General features: G+C 45.6%; 1 long non-coding RNA gene across 3 annotated transcripts; it reads right to left on the reverse strand.

Annotated features, from left to right (window-relative positions):
• Positions 1-6,051: 6,051 nt before the first annotated feature.
• Positions 6,052-15,690, reverse strand: LOC115514522. Of its 3 annotated transcripts, none has more exons than XR_003969004.1 (5): positions 15,253-15,690; positions 11,224-11,408; positions 8,628-8,710; positions 6,537-6,662; positions 6,052-6,446 (listed from the first exon to the last, which is right to left on the reverse strand). It is a non-coding gene; the product is annotated as an uncharacterized LOC115514522 (long non-coding RNA). The 3 variants fall into 3 exon arrangements; XR_003969003.1 differs by having other exon boundaries at positions 6,537-6,671; XR_003969005.1 differs by having other exon boundaries at positions 6,537-6,622; positions 15,253-15,688.
• Positions 15,691-16,061: the final 371 nt, after the last annotated feature.

Consider the following 16,061-nt stretch of genomic DNA (forward strand, 5'->3'; position numbering starts at 1 on the left):
AGTGTCACGTGTTTGCCAGTTGGACAGTTAGAATGGTATTCTGTGAGTTTCAGTACGCATTTCTCGTATCATAAATGAAGTTGAGCCTCTTTTCGTGTTTAAGGTCAGATAATCTACATTTTTAACAGAATCCTTGGATGATCCTTATGCGCCTAACTCTTAAAGTTTCTGGCCCAAGGCCATCGAGCCCGAAAGAAGAAATATTGAAATGAACGCTAATGCTGAGAAGTGGATTTCTGTCCAACTTACCTCCTGAAAACTACCAGCAGGCCCCCAGGGAATGGTCTCCTACCGGCACATCGTCCCTCAGGGACTCCTACCCAGAGAGTTTACCTTACTCCATCCTAAGCAGAGGAGCTAACAGATCTTGTAAGATGTAGCTCATGACCCACTTCTAGGCTAGATAAGAAGATGTTAAGGGACATGGAAATGCCGGCCCAAGACAGGCCTTCTTCGGAGCATTAGCTGTTGTGTTCTGCTTCCCACTTCAAGGGAGACGGGAGCATACACTTCCCCTCTGCCTCAAGCCTAGTGCCAAGGCTTCGCAGGGCCCACTTGGAAGATTTTGCATGAGTCTCCAGAGTTTGGCGGGCATGGAAATGGGTGTTTGATTCGCACTGGAAAAGTCTAAATGTGTGATGCTGTAGCTGCTTTGGATCTGTAGGTTCTGGGGTGACCAGCCGTCCCGATCCGTCCAGGACTGAAAGACCTCCCGAGACGTGAGACTCCAGTCCTAAAAACAGGACAAAGCCAGGCTGGTTGGTCACCAAGAGTAAGCAAAGACATTTTTCCAAGGAACAGAATGTGGACTCTGGAGACAGGACCTAGTAATGGGTCATCTTGAAAAGAGTGTCCTTCCAAAGGAGCACCGGGGAGTGTGTGTGGGAACCACAGGCAGCTAGACTGAAAAGCCTTGCAAAGAACTGCAGTGAAGGAGACCCAAAAGCACCCCACCAGGGATGAGCTCGCACTTGCACGACTGGCAGAAGGCACCAATGGCACGTCACATCTCTCTTAGCTAAGGATTATGCCCTTCTCCTCCAGTTCCCTATGGTGGACACTGGGATGCCCTGACACGGGACCAAAGACAGTCTCGGTCGCTGGAGTGCTGCTGAAAGACGCCTTCCACCATCTGCTGCCTGGAGGGCTTATCTCTGTAGAGAGCCACCTGCTCAAGGCCACACCCTCTTCCCGGAGAGGCCAGCGTGCAAAGGCTGATAGATGGGGGAGAATAAAGGCCTGATCCCCCGGCCACAACTGGGGACAACTGTGAAGGGTCATCCCAGCTTCAAAACTGTCTGGGGTCAGGTAAGGCCCTATAGAGACAGCATCACAGCTCAGCTTTACCTGAAACTTCTAGTGATTTTCACTGTCCACAAAATGAGTGACTTAGTGCTCCTTATTTCACAAAGACCTTAGGAAGAGACCAAAGGTGATTCAAACTCTGAGATAAGGCTAGTCAAAGATCTCAAGGCACTATTTTAAGACCAAACACAGGCCTCAGAGCAGCACCACTACGGTGACCACAAGTAGGATGTGGGAATTTTCTCTGAGTCACTTAACCCAGTTAGTTATTAACCCAGTTTGCCAAGTGCGCTTACAAGATTATGAAAGTCTGAACTCTTACCTCGGCTTTTTCTGAACCTTTGAAGACCCCTAATCACATTTGCTCAGGAGCATATGTTATTTGTTTTTGATTTTTTTAAAAAATATTTATTTATCTTTGAGAGAGAGACAGAGCACGAGCAGGGGAGGGGCAGAGAGAGAAGGAGGCACAGAATCCGAAGCAGGCTCCAGGCTCCCAGCTGTCAGCACAGAGCCCGACACGGGGCTGGAACCCACGACCTGTGAGATCATGACCTGAGCTGAAGTCAGATGCTTAACTGACTGAACCACCCAGGCGGCCCGGCATATGTTATTTTTGAAAAAGAACTTTACATGCTTACTGGAGATCACGTCGCCAATGCCTCAAGAAGGGAAACCTCTGGCCTGTCTTTTCAGGGGTGTGAAAATCGGGGGACAGCAGGGTGTAGCCACTGACCTCCTTCTCACCAGGTGCTCCAGACCCTGGGGCACTTGAGGGGTTTACAGAATCTAAGAAATGAGTGTGCATCCGTGATGTTTTCATACCAAGGGTCAAACAAGCCAAAAAAATAATAATAATACAGGTCAAAAGGAACCAGGAAAAGGGAAATAAATACACTTTATCCACAAAATGTATTTTTAAACATCTGTTTTTCCTGTGCAGCTGTCTGGCCTGATTCCTCCATTGAAGAGCAAAAGTTAAAAAAAATAATAATAAAAACAATTGAAAATCATTTTTTTCAATTTACCTAGGATTAGAATACACTGGGATTAGAAAGCATCATACAGTTCATTTGGTCAAAACTGTATTTTATGTAGGCAAAGAAATGGCACCAGAAAGATGACTCATTGGTTAGTAATGGGACCCAATTCTGCTGATACAGGGCAGCCCGCTGGAATAATGTCTTTCGTGTGCATTTATTATATTCTACGGCTAATAATCTCACCTGAGATTTTCCAGGTTCTCCAAGTAGGTGAGAAAGGTGTTGTGTCCTCCAGATAACAGAGTTTTAAAAACATTAAGTGACTTGCCTCAAATCTCACAGCTGATCACTTGTTACACCCCTGTTTAAAATTATTCCAGGGGCACCTGAGTGGCTCAGGCTGTTAAGTCTCCAACTTTGGCTCCGGACATGATCTCACGGTTAGCTCGTGGGTTCAAGCCCCGAGTGGGGCCTTGTGCTGGCAGCTCTGAGCCTGGAGCCTGCATCGGATTCTGTGTCTCCCTCTCTCTCTCTCTCAAAAATAAATAAATATTAAAGTAAATAAATAAGGAAATAAATAAATAAAACTATTCCCTGGTTCACCATACATTTTAAGACAAAGTGCTTCCTGGCCCCACCCTCTCACTGGCCCACCCTCTCACTGGCCCCACCCCTTTCCTGGCCCCACCTCTCGATGGCCCCACCCTTTGCTTGGCCCCACCCTCTCACTGGCCCTGCCTTCAAGGACTTTCGGGTCCTTCATATACTTGTAGCCCAGCCCATCTCAGCTCTGGTGGGGTTTCCCACCTGGTGCCCATCTGTACCTGCCCTGCTTCCAATGGCATGCCCTGCCGTGCAGAGGCAGCTGGGGCAAAGAGTCCTGCAGAGCAGGCCTTGGGTCGCAGCTCCGACACTGGCTGTGCTGGGTGAGTCTTGGGGCCCCCTGGGATCCAGCTCCGTCCCCTGCGGAAGGGAAGCCCGGACTAGCCCCCCTGGAGGGCTGACTCCTACACGTTCACCCTCTAGCGCTGACACCAGATCCACAGCACTGTTCAGCCGCACGGCACCCAAGGCCCCAAAGCCTTCTCGGCTCACCCCTTCCCCCCAACTTCCTTTTACTCCTTTTTTCTAATAGCATGTCAGCTGAAACCAAAACTGGGTTCCGGGGGAAAATCATTTCCCATTATCAATACTGTTTAAAGCTTAAGAGTATTTCATGAAAGTTCTTTTCAATGAAGAAATTTTCTTTTTTGTTTTAAATGTTTTATTTATTCTTGAGAGAGAGAGACAGAGCACAAGCAGCGGGGGGAGGGAGGCGGGCACAGAGAGGGAGACACAGAATCTGAAGCAGGATCCAGGCTCCCACCGGGCTGTCAGCACAGAGCCCAAGGCGGGGCTCGAACCCAAGACCTGTGAGATCATGACGGGAGCTGAAGTCCAACACTCAACCTACTGAGCCACCCAGGCGCCCCAGAAATTTTATTTTCTTGAGTGAAGATGGCGAATGAATGAATGAGTGAAAAATATAAATGTGTCCTTTGGAACTTAGTTGAAATGGATGCATTCCCTGATATCCTTAAGTCCCTTGTTATTTGGTGACACAATATCTAGTAATTTTCCCCATCACAACTGTAACTAAATAACTATGCCTGCAACTATTTACATCCACCTATCCAGCTAGAATATAAACTCCATTTCTCTTCTGATTGTTTTATCCTGAGCACCTAGTACAGTGGGTGACACAGCGCAGAGCCTCAAGAAGTGTTTGTTGGATGAACAAACAGCCAATCTCACCGTGGCTCTCCAGTGTGGCTGGTCTGCGGGCCAACGGTAGAGGCCTCCGCTGGGAATTTTGAGACATGCGAATTCCGGGGCCTCATTGTAGCCTTATTGAGTCAGAATTGTTGGGGGTGGGGTAGCCCAGCAATCTGTGTTCCGATAAGGCCTCCACGTGACTCTGATGGCTTACACAAGGGTTCTGGTGAAATAGGTTAAGGCTTAGCACAAGACCCTATCCCATAAGGGATCTGAACAATAGGCAGGGGAGACACAAAGGAACGTAAACTTTGGCAAACCCAGAGGGAAGGAGAGAGGGGGTAAGTCCCTGGCGAAGACTGGGGCTGCCTGGGCACAAAGGACCCTCCCCCTGCCCCCACAGCATTCATTTGAGGACGAATTCTGGGCCCCAACAAGCTAATAGTGTTGAGGCGGGAGACTGTCCCCATGCACGTGACTCATGTCCTGGCCTCAGAACGTCTGTTTGTTGGACTAACAGAGTGTGGTGGGTCCGGATATGTGAGCCGTTCATGGGAAGGACTGCTGAGCACTGAAAAAAGTATCCTGGAATTTGCTTTCTTCAGTCTGAGAAATAAGGCACCGCTTTTGAGTATGAGTCGGCTATAAGGATGACTGTTACTAATTTAAAATGTTTCCTCCCTCGGGCACCCGGCTCAATTAATTAAGTGTCTGACTTCAGCTCAGGTCATGATCTCACGGTTTATGGGTTTCAGTCTCACTTTGGGCTCTGTGCTGACAGCTCAGAGCCTGGAGCCTGCTTCGGGTTCTGTGTCTTCCTCTCTCTCTGCCCTGTCTCTCTCTCAAAAATAAATAAACATCAAAGAAATAAAATGTTTCCTCCCTCAACAGCTATTAGGTGGCTCCCCCAAGTCCTGCCTAGTGGTCTGGGGACTCCTGGGGCAAGATCGTCCACATTGGTTCCATATTCTCTTTTTCCAGAGTTAGTTATCTTTAAAAATTATTTAGAAATTTTGACTTATAAATTACACATTTTACGATGCTTACAATTATTTAAGACTCGTACGAGTATGAAAGAGTGAATGGAGGGCTGCCTGGGTGGCTCAGTCGGTTAAGTGTCCAACTTTGGCTCAGGTCATGATCTCATGGTTCGTGGGCTCGAGCCCCGCGTCAGGCTCTGGGCTGACAGCTTGGAGCCTGGAGCCTGCTTTGGATTCTTTGTATCCCTCCCTCTCTGCCCCTCCCCTGCTTGTGGTCTCTCTCTCTCTCTGTCTCTGTCTCTCAAAAATAAATAAACATTAAAATAATTAAAAAAAAAAAAGACAAGTGCTTGACCACAGCTGGGCATTGTTGGGTCCACCAAATCCTAAGTTTATAGCAGCAATATGTCATAGCATGGTGGTAAGCTGAGATCAGAGAAGGGGACTTCTCAAGGAAGCTACATGAATAGGGGGTCAAGACTCCCACATCACCACCTGCTGTGCAGCCTCCATCTTTGCTCATGATTATGACCTTGCGGGTCTTCCCGACAGCCCACTAGGTGGGAGAGAGAATTTAAAACGGGATAGAGAAGCAAAATACCAAGTATCAACTTTTATTTCTAAGAGAAGTACCAGCTGGAGCACCCACAGTGCTTTGGGAACAAAAGTCAAACTTCTTTTGCATTGTCTTTCCAGTCTTTTTCATTATCTGAACTGCTCTGTTGAATCTGCAAAATTAATTTCTGTTCGTGAAAATGTTCTTCCTGAAATATTAAGTCTGTTTCCAGTGAGTAAAAAAAAAAAAAAAACAAAAAAACTTTTTTTTTCAAAATTTTTTTTAACGTTTTATTTATTTTTGAGACAGAGAGAGACAGAGCATGAACGGGGGAGGGTCAGAGAGAGGGAGACACAGAATCCGAAACAGGCTCCAGGCTCCGAGCTGTCAGCACAGAGCCCGACGCGGGGCTCAAACTCACAGACCGCGAGATCGTGACCTGAGCCGAAGTCGGACGCTTAACCGACTGAGCCACCCAGGTGCCCCATCTTTTTTTTTTCAAATGAGCAAAAGGAAAGTCAGTGCCTGAGACAGTGAGCTTTTTGGACCCACTATTATACTAATAACCATTTTTTCATAAGCGTATTTAGTCCCTATGAGCGCATCCTGGATTCCATTGCAAATGGCTTGATGACCATGGCAATGTCTTCTGATGAAGACCCAAGGCTTTATTCTAAGTGCCTCCGTAGACTCCGCTCAGCCAGCAGGCTGGATCTTGCCTGCAACAGATGTTCTGGTTTCCCCTGGCAGAGGACTTCAGTCCCCTCCCAGGAGATGAGACATTCATCCCTTGGACACCAGAAGCACCTTCCTGATTTCATCAGGCGAGATGAGATATTTGTCTGGAGGATGACCCCAATGTCATGGCTGAAGCAAACAAATCAAACGTACATACTTAGTAACTGCACGAACTGTCTCTGCACGGTTGAGAAAATTATACTAGATTTAAAATAGCACCTGCTTCTCTTGATGAGCCAGAAATTCTTCAAAACTGATTTTGTAAAGGCAAAGATAAAGTAATCTCCGTAAGAAATCTTCATGTTCTGGAGAAGGGAACCAAATCAGAGGATTGGAAAACGGTGTCTATGATTTCTCAAACAAAAACCCAAAAAACAAAAAACACTTTACAATTAAAGCCTCAAAGTACAAAAAAGCCCTTACTAAAACATACGGTCAACATATTTCTTTTGTCTGATCTAATCAGTGCTCCTCAAAAGTTAACATGAATGTGAAGCGCCTATGGATGTTGTCACAAGGCAGATCCTAATTCAGAAGGTCTCAGATGGGGCCCCAGATTCTGCATTTCTAACCAGCCCCAAACACTACAGGTGCTGCTGGCCCGTGGCTCACACTTTGAGCACCAAGATGCACACTATTCTCAAAACAATGTTTCTCCAAGGACGGTCAGTGGACAATGTGTATGAGAATGTCATCTGTTAAAAAACAGAGTCCCATGTTCACCTGTTTACTAAATCTGGAGTCCAGGGCTGAAGCCCGGGAATCTGCATTTGAACAGACTGCTCACATGAATCTTATCGATGCTGAGGCTTGAGAAGGGACACTGTTTCATGGATAAGCGGTGAACTGGGGATAAGAAAGAAACTTGTATGGGGAAGACTTTGGCTGTGGTAAGGAGACTCTTGCGTAGGTACCAGGAAGGGAAGGTGCCAAGCACTTAAGCAGGTGGGGACATTCACAGACTGGCAGGTGCAAAGCCACTCAGGAGGCTACATCGTAGGGAAGGAACTCTAGAAGCATTTCCGATGATAGGATGCTGTTCTAATTTCTTTGCTAAATTAGACTTTAATTCTGAGTATCGAGCACGTGTTCCTCACTTAAAAAATAATGATTTGGAAAAACGTCGCAGAACTTTCTTTATTTTCTTATCTTTCACCGACTCACATGATAATTTTAGAGGAGTTTTGCATCATTTATGTGGATTCTCAGTCGGTGGCGGGTCCTAGCCTTTAAGCTTTTATGTATTTCCAGGTCTCAGTCCCCGTCTCTTTGATGGAGGAGAAGACAATTTGCAAACGAATGCTAACATTTACCAAGTTCATTACTTCTCAAAAAAAAAAAAAAAACCTGTTAAAGATTTTACTTATTTGGTCATGATGACAGCTAATATTTGCAATGCACTTATTATGCCCTTGGAATCGTGACAGGTAAATTTACAATCGCAGTCAATCCTAAACATGAGATATGTGCCATCCACTGATTTTTCCTCCATCATAAATGTTCATTGATTCGTGAAAGATGGGGCTTTTCGTTTGTAAGGTGGTACCAAGTAAAGTCATTTGCTGCCTTCACCAGTTTCACCTCTTCCAAGGTGACATGATGATTTTCTGCGAGACAAGCTTAAAAGCCAAGAGATCACATTTGGCTTTTCTTTAAAAAATTTTTTTAATGTTTATTTATTTTTGACAAAGAGAGAAAGAACGCAAGCAGAGGAGGAGCAGAGCGAGAGGGAGACACAGAGTCTGAAGCAGGCCCCAGGCTCCGAGCTGTCGGCACAGAGCCCGAAGCAGGGCTCGAACCCACAGACCGCGAGATCGTGATCTGAGCCGAAGTCGGACGCTCAACCGACTGAGTCACCCAGGCGCCCTGCATTTGGCTTTTCTTAAGCAACATTCACCTTTCTATGTAGTGCAGGGCAGTTTTGCCAAACACACACACTCACTCTGGGCCAGGGCATCTGGGTTTGGTCAAAGCCTTGGGAACAGGCAACCTGGGAGGTTTCTCTGAAAGGAAGGAAGAGAGAGAGCGCACCACAGGGTGATGCACTGGCCAACGACCTGCCAGGAACTCTGGCTCCTCCAGCTCACTTGGGGATGATAATGGTATATATCTCAGATTTAGGGTTAATTGCAATTATAAACTTAATTTACTTGCACGGTTCCAAGTGCCTAAGAAACACCACCCCGACTCATCTCTTGCGCACCGCACTTGTAATCTGTCGGCAAATCCTGTGGATAACCTCTTTGCGATCTCTCCAGACTCCCCTGCCCTTCCCACCACCTCACCTCTCTGACTTGCACGGTCCCTCACCTGGGTTACACAGGAGCCACCCAATCACCGTCTGCTGTTTCTTCCTGTGGTCTGTTCGCGTCGCAGCATCTAGAATGAGCCTCCTAAAAAGAAAAAAAAAAAGATAGATCCTCTCCCTCTTCTCAAAAAATCCTCTGAAGACTACCCATTTCACTTAAAGTGAAAGGTCCTACAATGATCTGATCCTGCCTCACCTCTGATCTCACCTCCTCCTACCCTCCCCTCTGTTCTGTGTAGCCTCCTCAAGCTCAGGCTAGCCCCAGGATATTTGCACTTCCCTTGTCTGAAATGCTCTTCCCCTCATATCCACATGGTTCAATTCTTTACCTCCCTCATATTTTTTTTTGAAAACCACCTTCTCAGTGAGGCCATTTTTGACAAGCTTTCTTCCACCCTTAACATATCCATTGCATTTATTTGTCTTGTGTTTATCATCGTAAGACATGCCGCATGATTTGTTCATTTATCTGAACCATTACGTTTCCCCTGACTAGGACAGAAGCCTCATGAAGGCAGATATTTCCTATGTTTTGTTTACTGCTGTATCCCACAATATGTGGTTTCTAGTAGGCCCTCGATACTATAACTGTTGAATGAATGAATTTGTGTTTTTCCTACAATCTTACATTTGTACATCCATTTTTTTTCTCCTTTCTTGTTTTTTTTTTTTTTTTTTTTTTTGGCTTGAGCTTTTATTTTAGTTTGTTTATTTGTTACCTTCTACTTGTTTGGAAGAGGTAGTATTCTCTACACTCTATTTCTGTTCCTAGAGTAGCTAACATCTCAATTTTAATTTTTAATTTTACTGTGCATAAATTTAACTGGATGTAGTCAGAATCCAATTAAGAATCTAATCACAATCTTAACCCTGCAGAACAATATTGTTTTTACCTTTAAGCGACTCACTTCAAGCTGGCTTCCTGGATCATCTCAGTACTTAATTATTTTTATGAGATGTGAATGTTCAACAAAAAACTAGCTGTTGTCATTAAAAAAATAAAAAGAAAGGGAAAAAAAGGAGGAGACGAAAGAAAGAGAAGAGCACCCATCCGTCCAGATGCTCACCTTTGCTGCCTTAGGTTGCAGCCCAATACCCTAACCTTTGTCTTTGACCTTGAACCTTTCATTTCACCTCGTGAGGTACAAGTAAAAAGCAAATAAGAATGTCGTATATTTGCTACATATACTTATGCATTCCTTGATTTTCTCTTTTTCATTTAACTTTATGTGTAGTCTTTTAAAATGAAAAATGCCTAGGGGCACCTGGGTGGCTCATTGGTTAAACTTCGGCTGACTTCCGTTCAGGTCATGATCTCTCGGTTCATGAGTGAGTTCGAGCCCCTCATAGGCATCAGGCAGTCTGCTGTCAGCACAGAGCCTGCTAGAGAGCCTCTGTTTCCCTCTCTTCCCCTCCCCTGCTTGTGTGCATGCACTCTCTCTCTCAAAAAAAAATTTTTTTTTAACGTTTATTTATTTTTGAGACAGAGAGAGATAGAGCATGAACGGGGGAGGGTCAGAGAGAGAGGGAGACACAGAATCGGAAGCAGGCTCCAGGCTCTGAGCCATCAGCCCAGAGCCTGACGCGGGGCTCGAACTCACGGACCGCGAGATCACGACCTCAGCCGAAGCCGGACCCTTAACCGACTGAGCCACCCAGGCACCCCTCTCTCAAAAATATTTTTAAAAATAAATGAAATGAAATGAAAAATGCCTGTCTGAGTCTTTTACTAGAATTCAGTCCATTCCTATTTAATGGACCTACCGGCAACTCCGTGTTATCCTTTCCATCTTTGTGACTTTAATTTATTTCACTTTTTTTTGTCCTTTCTATTCTTCTTTTTATAAGTTATTGCTTTCCCCCTATTTTCTTCTCTTTTGCGAAGTCCTATTCTGTTTTTCTATTAGGCCAAAAAAAAGGTTATCACCTCTGTCCCGATATTCATAATCCAACCTTCACCTTTTTTTTTTTTTTTTTTTTTTTTTTTTTACCGTTGCAATATAACGAACACAGCCAAATAGGGCCAACACCCACCACGTGTGCACACCTGGGCGACAGGGGGCCTGAGAAGCGGAAATAGGAAGTAAAGGGCAAAACTGAATTTTTCCTGTCCCTTCTAAACGTCCTTGTCACCTATTTCTCATTAATTCTTTTCTGTATAAAATTCTTTCATTGATCTGGTTCCACCCCTTATAAAGGTAAGGACTAGAGAGTCATGCAGAAGCCGGATCCTAGGCAAGAGTGCAATGTCCTGGGAGAACGGGGCAGGCGAGACCGGCGCGGGGCAGGCTGGGTAATACAGCTCCGTGAGGCCGATCGCAGAACATGTCTTGCCCCCGCCTCCTCCCTTGGTTACTGGTCCAGCCAGGCTGTGAGAGAGAAAACCGCCCACCGTGTGACTGCAGAATCCCACGGCATCCCAGTCAACTGCTAACCTGCTAACCATGAAGTGGATTTTCTTCCAGGTTTGTGTTTTTTTCCTTGCGTTCACATTCATTCAGAATTTTGACTCATTGACTGTGTGGCTTTGAACTCGTTACATAACTTCTGGGACTCTCACCTTCTCCTCTGAAAACTGGATATATAAATAGCACTAACCTCACAAAGCTGTAAAGAAGGCAAGGCAGGTACAGTGTTTGGTATAGACACTAACAGAGTTAAACACTCAGTAGATGTTAGTTTTTTTCTCCTCCTTTTCTGCTGCTGCTGCTTTTCCTTCTTTTCCCTGCTTCTTCCTCCACCATCATGGTGATATAGCCTTTCTCAGCTTGCTGACCTTGTACCTGATAGAGTGGTGAAGACAAAAAGAGATCAGGACCATAAATATCATCTCTGTAAACCACAGGCTCCCAAATTTATTCCTAGTGTGTTAAACGCCACAGATTTGCAATGCAGAAGACCAAATGTTTTTGCAGTCACCACCATGTCCACAGGAGCTACGTGGATTCTAGAGGAAATACGAAAGTATTTAAGATAACATCCCCTCCCTTTACTTCTAATAATTGGGCCCCTGCATTATTTCACAGGAACATTCCAGATACCAAGTCATACTCTCAGATTAAGGAATTAAACATTGTGTTATTGGCTCAGACACAGAAAATAAAACATCAGAACCTATTAGCCAGTCCAGAAGCAAGCCCTTGTGCATGTGGGGATTTAGTTAATGAAAACCATGGCATTTCAAATCAGTGATGAAAGAAAGTTCAATAGTGTTGAGAAAACTGGCCATACATATAGCTAAAACAAATAAAAGCCCCTTAACTACCTCACCCTATGCAAAAAAAAGTAGGCTTTATATGGGTTAGAGTTAAGAACAAAACACGCTCAAAGAAAATGTAAGTGAATCAGGTATTTGAGGCCCCAGACCAAAGTTAGTGCCGCAAAGCTGCAATCATTTACTGTTAGTCACGTGTCTGCAGGTCATCTGGGCCGTTCTGTCCCTCTGGGCCAGGTGTGGCTGATCTCAGCGGGGCTCGCTCATGAGACTGAGGTCAACTGGCAGGTGGGCTGGGCCTTACCGAGCGGCATGACCTTACCCGCGTGTTTACCGGTTGGCTGGATATTGGCAGGGGTGGGGGCAACGAGGCCACGGCCTCCCACCTAGCACTGGGCCAGCCTGGACGTTTCACATGGTGGAGGTGGGGTTTTAAGAGAGAGCAAATGGCGTACACGGTCACTTCTACCGCATTCCATTGGCCAGCGCGGGTCATGAGTGCGGAAACAGGTCAATTTCTTGACGGGGGCGGTGGGCGAAGCTGCAAAGTTGCATTGCAAAGGGAATGGACACAAGGAGTGAAAACCTGTGGCCATTTTTGCAACCTTCTAGGACATCAACTTATTTTTTTATTTTTATGCTTTCAGGACTGATTGCAGAAAAAATTAAAACTTAGGCACAGTGCAAGATCCTATAAAGTTAGAAAAGCAATGTCATATTGAGAAAAATGTGAGTTACGAGCAGTGTTTATAGCAGAAAAACTCCAAGTCTCTCTCTCTCTGTCACAGACAGACAGACAGACACACACACACACACACACACACAATAGTAGGCTTTAAAAAAAGAAACAAAATAAATAGTAAGCAATGTTGTTAATAGAGGAAACGGATTGATAATGTTAGAAGTTTTTGATCAGTGTTAAAAGAGACCAGCATTGTAGGAAATGCCTTCGCTTATTGTTTGGATTTTCCTTTAATTTGGTTAGATGTTTTGTCTCGTCTCCCGAGGGAGCAATACCCTAGGCTAGGACTGTGTGGAATGCACCTCCCAGCAGACAGCCAGCTTGCAAGGGCACTGGGGGACACATAGCTTGTGGGTCTGTCTGCAAGAGGCAGGCCGGCCAGATGCGGTGGTGTGGCCTCGAGGCTCCTTACCTGCTGTGTAAGTCTGAGCCCCTCCAGAACACAAATGGATTTATCTGGCATGTGAATTTTATTATATTTATTTATATGAGCGAATCTACTAAAGTTTTACTTAAGTTCCTATAATTCGTAAAAATTAGAAGGCACTTAGTTTGAGGGGGAAAGGAATCTGTTTGCTCGAACTACACCCACAAAGAGGGAGTGGGAACAGACCTACAGTTCCCTGGGGATAGAAAGAAGCAAGTAAGGTAACCACTCCCCCCTCCCCCTGCCCCCCAAAAAGAGCCTAGTTTGAAAAGAAGAGATCATTTTTGTGAGATGACGTCTTTTTGTGTGACAAAAAGAGACAAGAGAAAGAAAAGGGGAGGGGAGGGCAGGAGGAGAAAAGAAAGGAAGAAAGGAGGAAGGAAGGAAGGAAGGAAGAAAGGAAGGAAAAGAAGGAAGGAAGGGAGGAAATGGGACCCCACTTCAGGAAAGAAAATACATATCACTCATCATATGTGCTAAATAATGAAATTCAACCAGGTACATTTGAAGACCTAATTGGCTTTACCAAGCCGTTCCTGAATCAGGCAGCACCCCACCTAGCAAGTGGAGGGAAGTCCTGAGAAATGGTAGAAAATGGAAGGTTTTCAGAGAGATGGTGAGGAATGATTATTCCAGACCAGTTTGCTAGGAAGGAAAGCAAGGCGCCTTCTCACACAGATTCCCTGATCTTTCTTTGGGAGACGGAGAGGACCCAGTGCCCCCGGTTGCCACTGATGGAAAGAAAATTTTTCCTGACTGACGGGTTGAGGCCACGTTTCTTGGGCAAGATGGAAACTGCGGTCAGAAGGGGTTTTAAGCCCCTGGGGTTTGGGAACTTGGTCTAAGTGACACCATTTGGGGCCTGGGGTTTTCTCTATTTTAACATATGTTAAATTCCTGGTGCATTGCTATGTAAATGCTTGTCTGGATTCTGAGTCTTAAAGTATGTGTATTTACATTTTGTTTAAAGTGTAACTGGCTGGGAGTATGGTTTCCATACCTCCCCACCGTCAAGCACATCGTCTGTAATGATTACATTTTTAAATCATGTTTTCTCTTTCCCCCCACTAGTGAAAACCCAAGCAAACAGTTAAGTGATTTTTTAAAGTGTGATCATGTAGGAACTTGTATCCATTTCCAGACACGACCCAGTATTTTAAAACGACTCCAGGCGTAATATCTATCAAATAGGGCGCCGGTTTGCTTTCAGTTAGAATAATAACAATACATGTAAATTCTACAGTCTTTACTTGGTGTGAAAACTACAGAAGACTAACGAAGACACGCCAGCATTCTTTACATTTTCCGAGGGCGTGAGGTTTCATCTTGACACAAGCATGAACTTCTCCCCGAATGAAAGCACTCGGGATTGCCCCAAATCACACACATCAACTCAGGCTCCCTGGATTACTTACAGAACAGGTACTTGTTACTGTTCAGTGTTGTAGATTAGCTGTCGGCTTACTGCTTTTAATGACTCCCCAGGGGTGGAGTTGGGCTACTTTTGTTCTGTGCTAAACCCATATTTTCTGAATACTTCTTCTGAGTGCTCTTTTAGGACTGAACTCTGGAAGGGACTGAAGCTGGAGTTTTGGAAAGAAAGAGAAGTGGCATTGGAACTATTATGTCCTGTTGATTTGTGATTTACAAAAAGGGGGGGGAAGGTGCACCCCTTATTCTTCAGGAGTTGAGAAGTGTCATCAAGCATCAGAACAGGGGCCACACATCAGACCGGAACAGGTTCTCACACCATGCTGCCTGAGTCTTCTTCCAGAGAATGTTCCTGCAAAGAGCGTCCTCAGCCTCAGCCAGTCTGATGAGCTCAGCTGCTTGAGAAGTTGTGAAGGATGGGGTCAGAATCCTTACAGAAGTTTCTCGTTGAGAGGGGCTTCCAAAGCCCCCACAGCCACGAACTTCCCCTTAGAGGTCTGATCCCTCTAATGAGGGCTTACCACCGTCAGGTAGATTTTCTCCCTTGGCTTTGTTGAAACTGCTCACCTCCGGCATGCACCACGGAGCTAATGTGCTGCACCTTCTATCGCCCTTGCATCACCTGTCTGTCCTTTGGCAGCCCGGGCACATGCGGAAAGAGCCATCCACAGCACCTGCCGCCCCAAGAACCCCTCCGATTGAGGAAGCCAGGAACCTGGGTGGTGCAAGTGGTTTATCCTATTTGCAGCCAAATGTTAACACCTGATAAAGCCAAAAGGTGAGTATCGTGCCTTTTGTTTGGGGAATACTTACCGAGTAAGTTCATTCCAGCAGAAACCTGAGCACAGGTGACTCTTGGATCCTTCTGCAGTCTGTCCTCTGGCAAAAGTTTCCCACTTCCCGGAGCTCCTTTGCGGAAAGGATCGATCAGCACCTCGGTCAGTCTGAAGGCAGATTTTTCTCAAGGATGGCGGCACTTTCTGGAGTTTTCGTGGGTACAGCCAGTGACTGCTTAACCTGGATTCACAAACTACGTCTTCTTGGTCCCCAACCATGGGGGATCACCTGGGCTCCTGAGCTGGCTAGAATCACACCCCAGACAGGAGAAGGAGGTTTCCCAGCCAAGTCTAGCCCGCGCTCAAGGCCATGTTAGCTTTTCACACAGCGAGCTGGGAAGAGCTGGGATAGCCTGAAGCTTTGTTTTTAGACGTAAGCTCAGGACTTTCTGGGGAGGTACCACAGAAAGACAAGGCCCCACCCATCAAAGAGTCAATAAATAACTTTTAAAATTAACTTTGTAGGCTGTCTTCCAGCTTCCACTGCTTTTACAGACTACCGCCTCTCGACTACCCAGTACAATGACTAAATAAAGGCAAATATCTTTCTCCTTGAGATCCTTTTCTGGGATCATAACAGTTCCTCATCCTTGAGAAGCTTAGAGTGAAGATAACTCAGAGGGGGAGCTATCCTCTCGTACAGGCTAAAAGCAACCCCTGGCTCCCTTGGAGGTGGTGCGACCTCCTGGGAGGGAGGTAAGTGTCTTCTGATGGTTATTGCCATCAGAGGAACATAGCTCAAAAGTTCTTTTTCTGTCCAGCAGCCGGTGATTGTAAAATTTTGAA

The sequence above is a fragment of the Lynx canadensis genome, chromosome B2 (genome assembly GCF_007474595.2).
Source record: "Lynx canadensis isolate LIC74 chromosome B2, mLynCan4.pri.v2, whole genome shotgun sequence".
NCBI classification, from domain to species: domain Eukaryota; kingdom Metazoa; phylum Chordata; class Mammalia; order Carnivora; family Felidae; genus Lynx; species Lynx canadensis.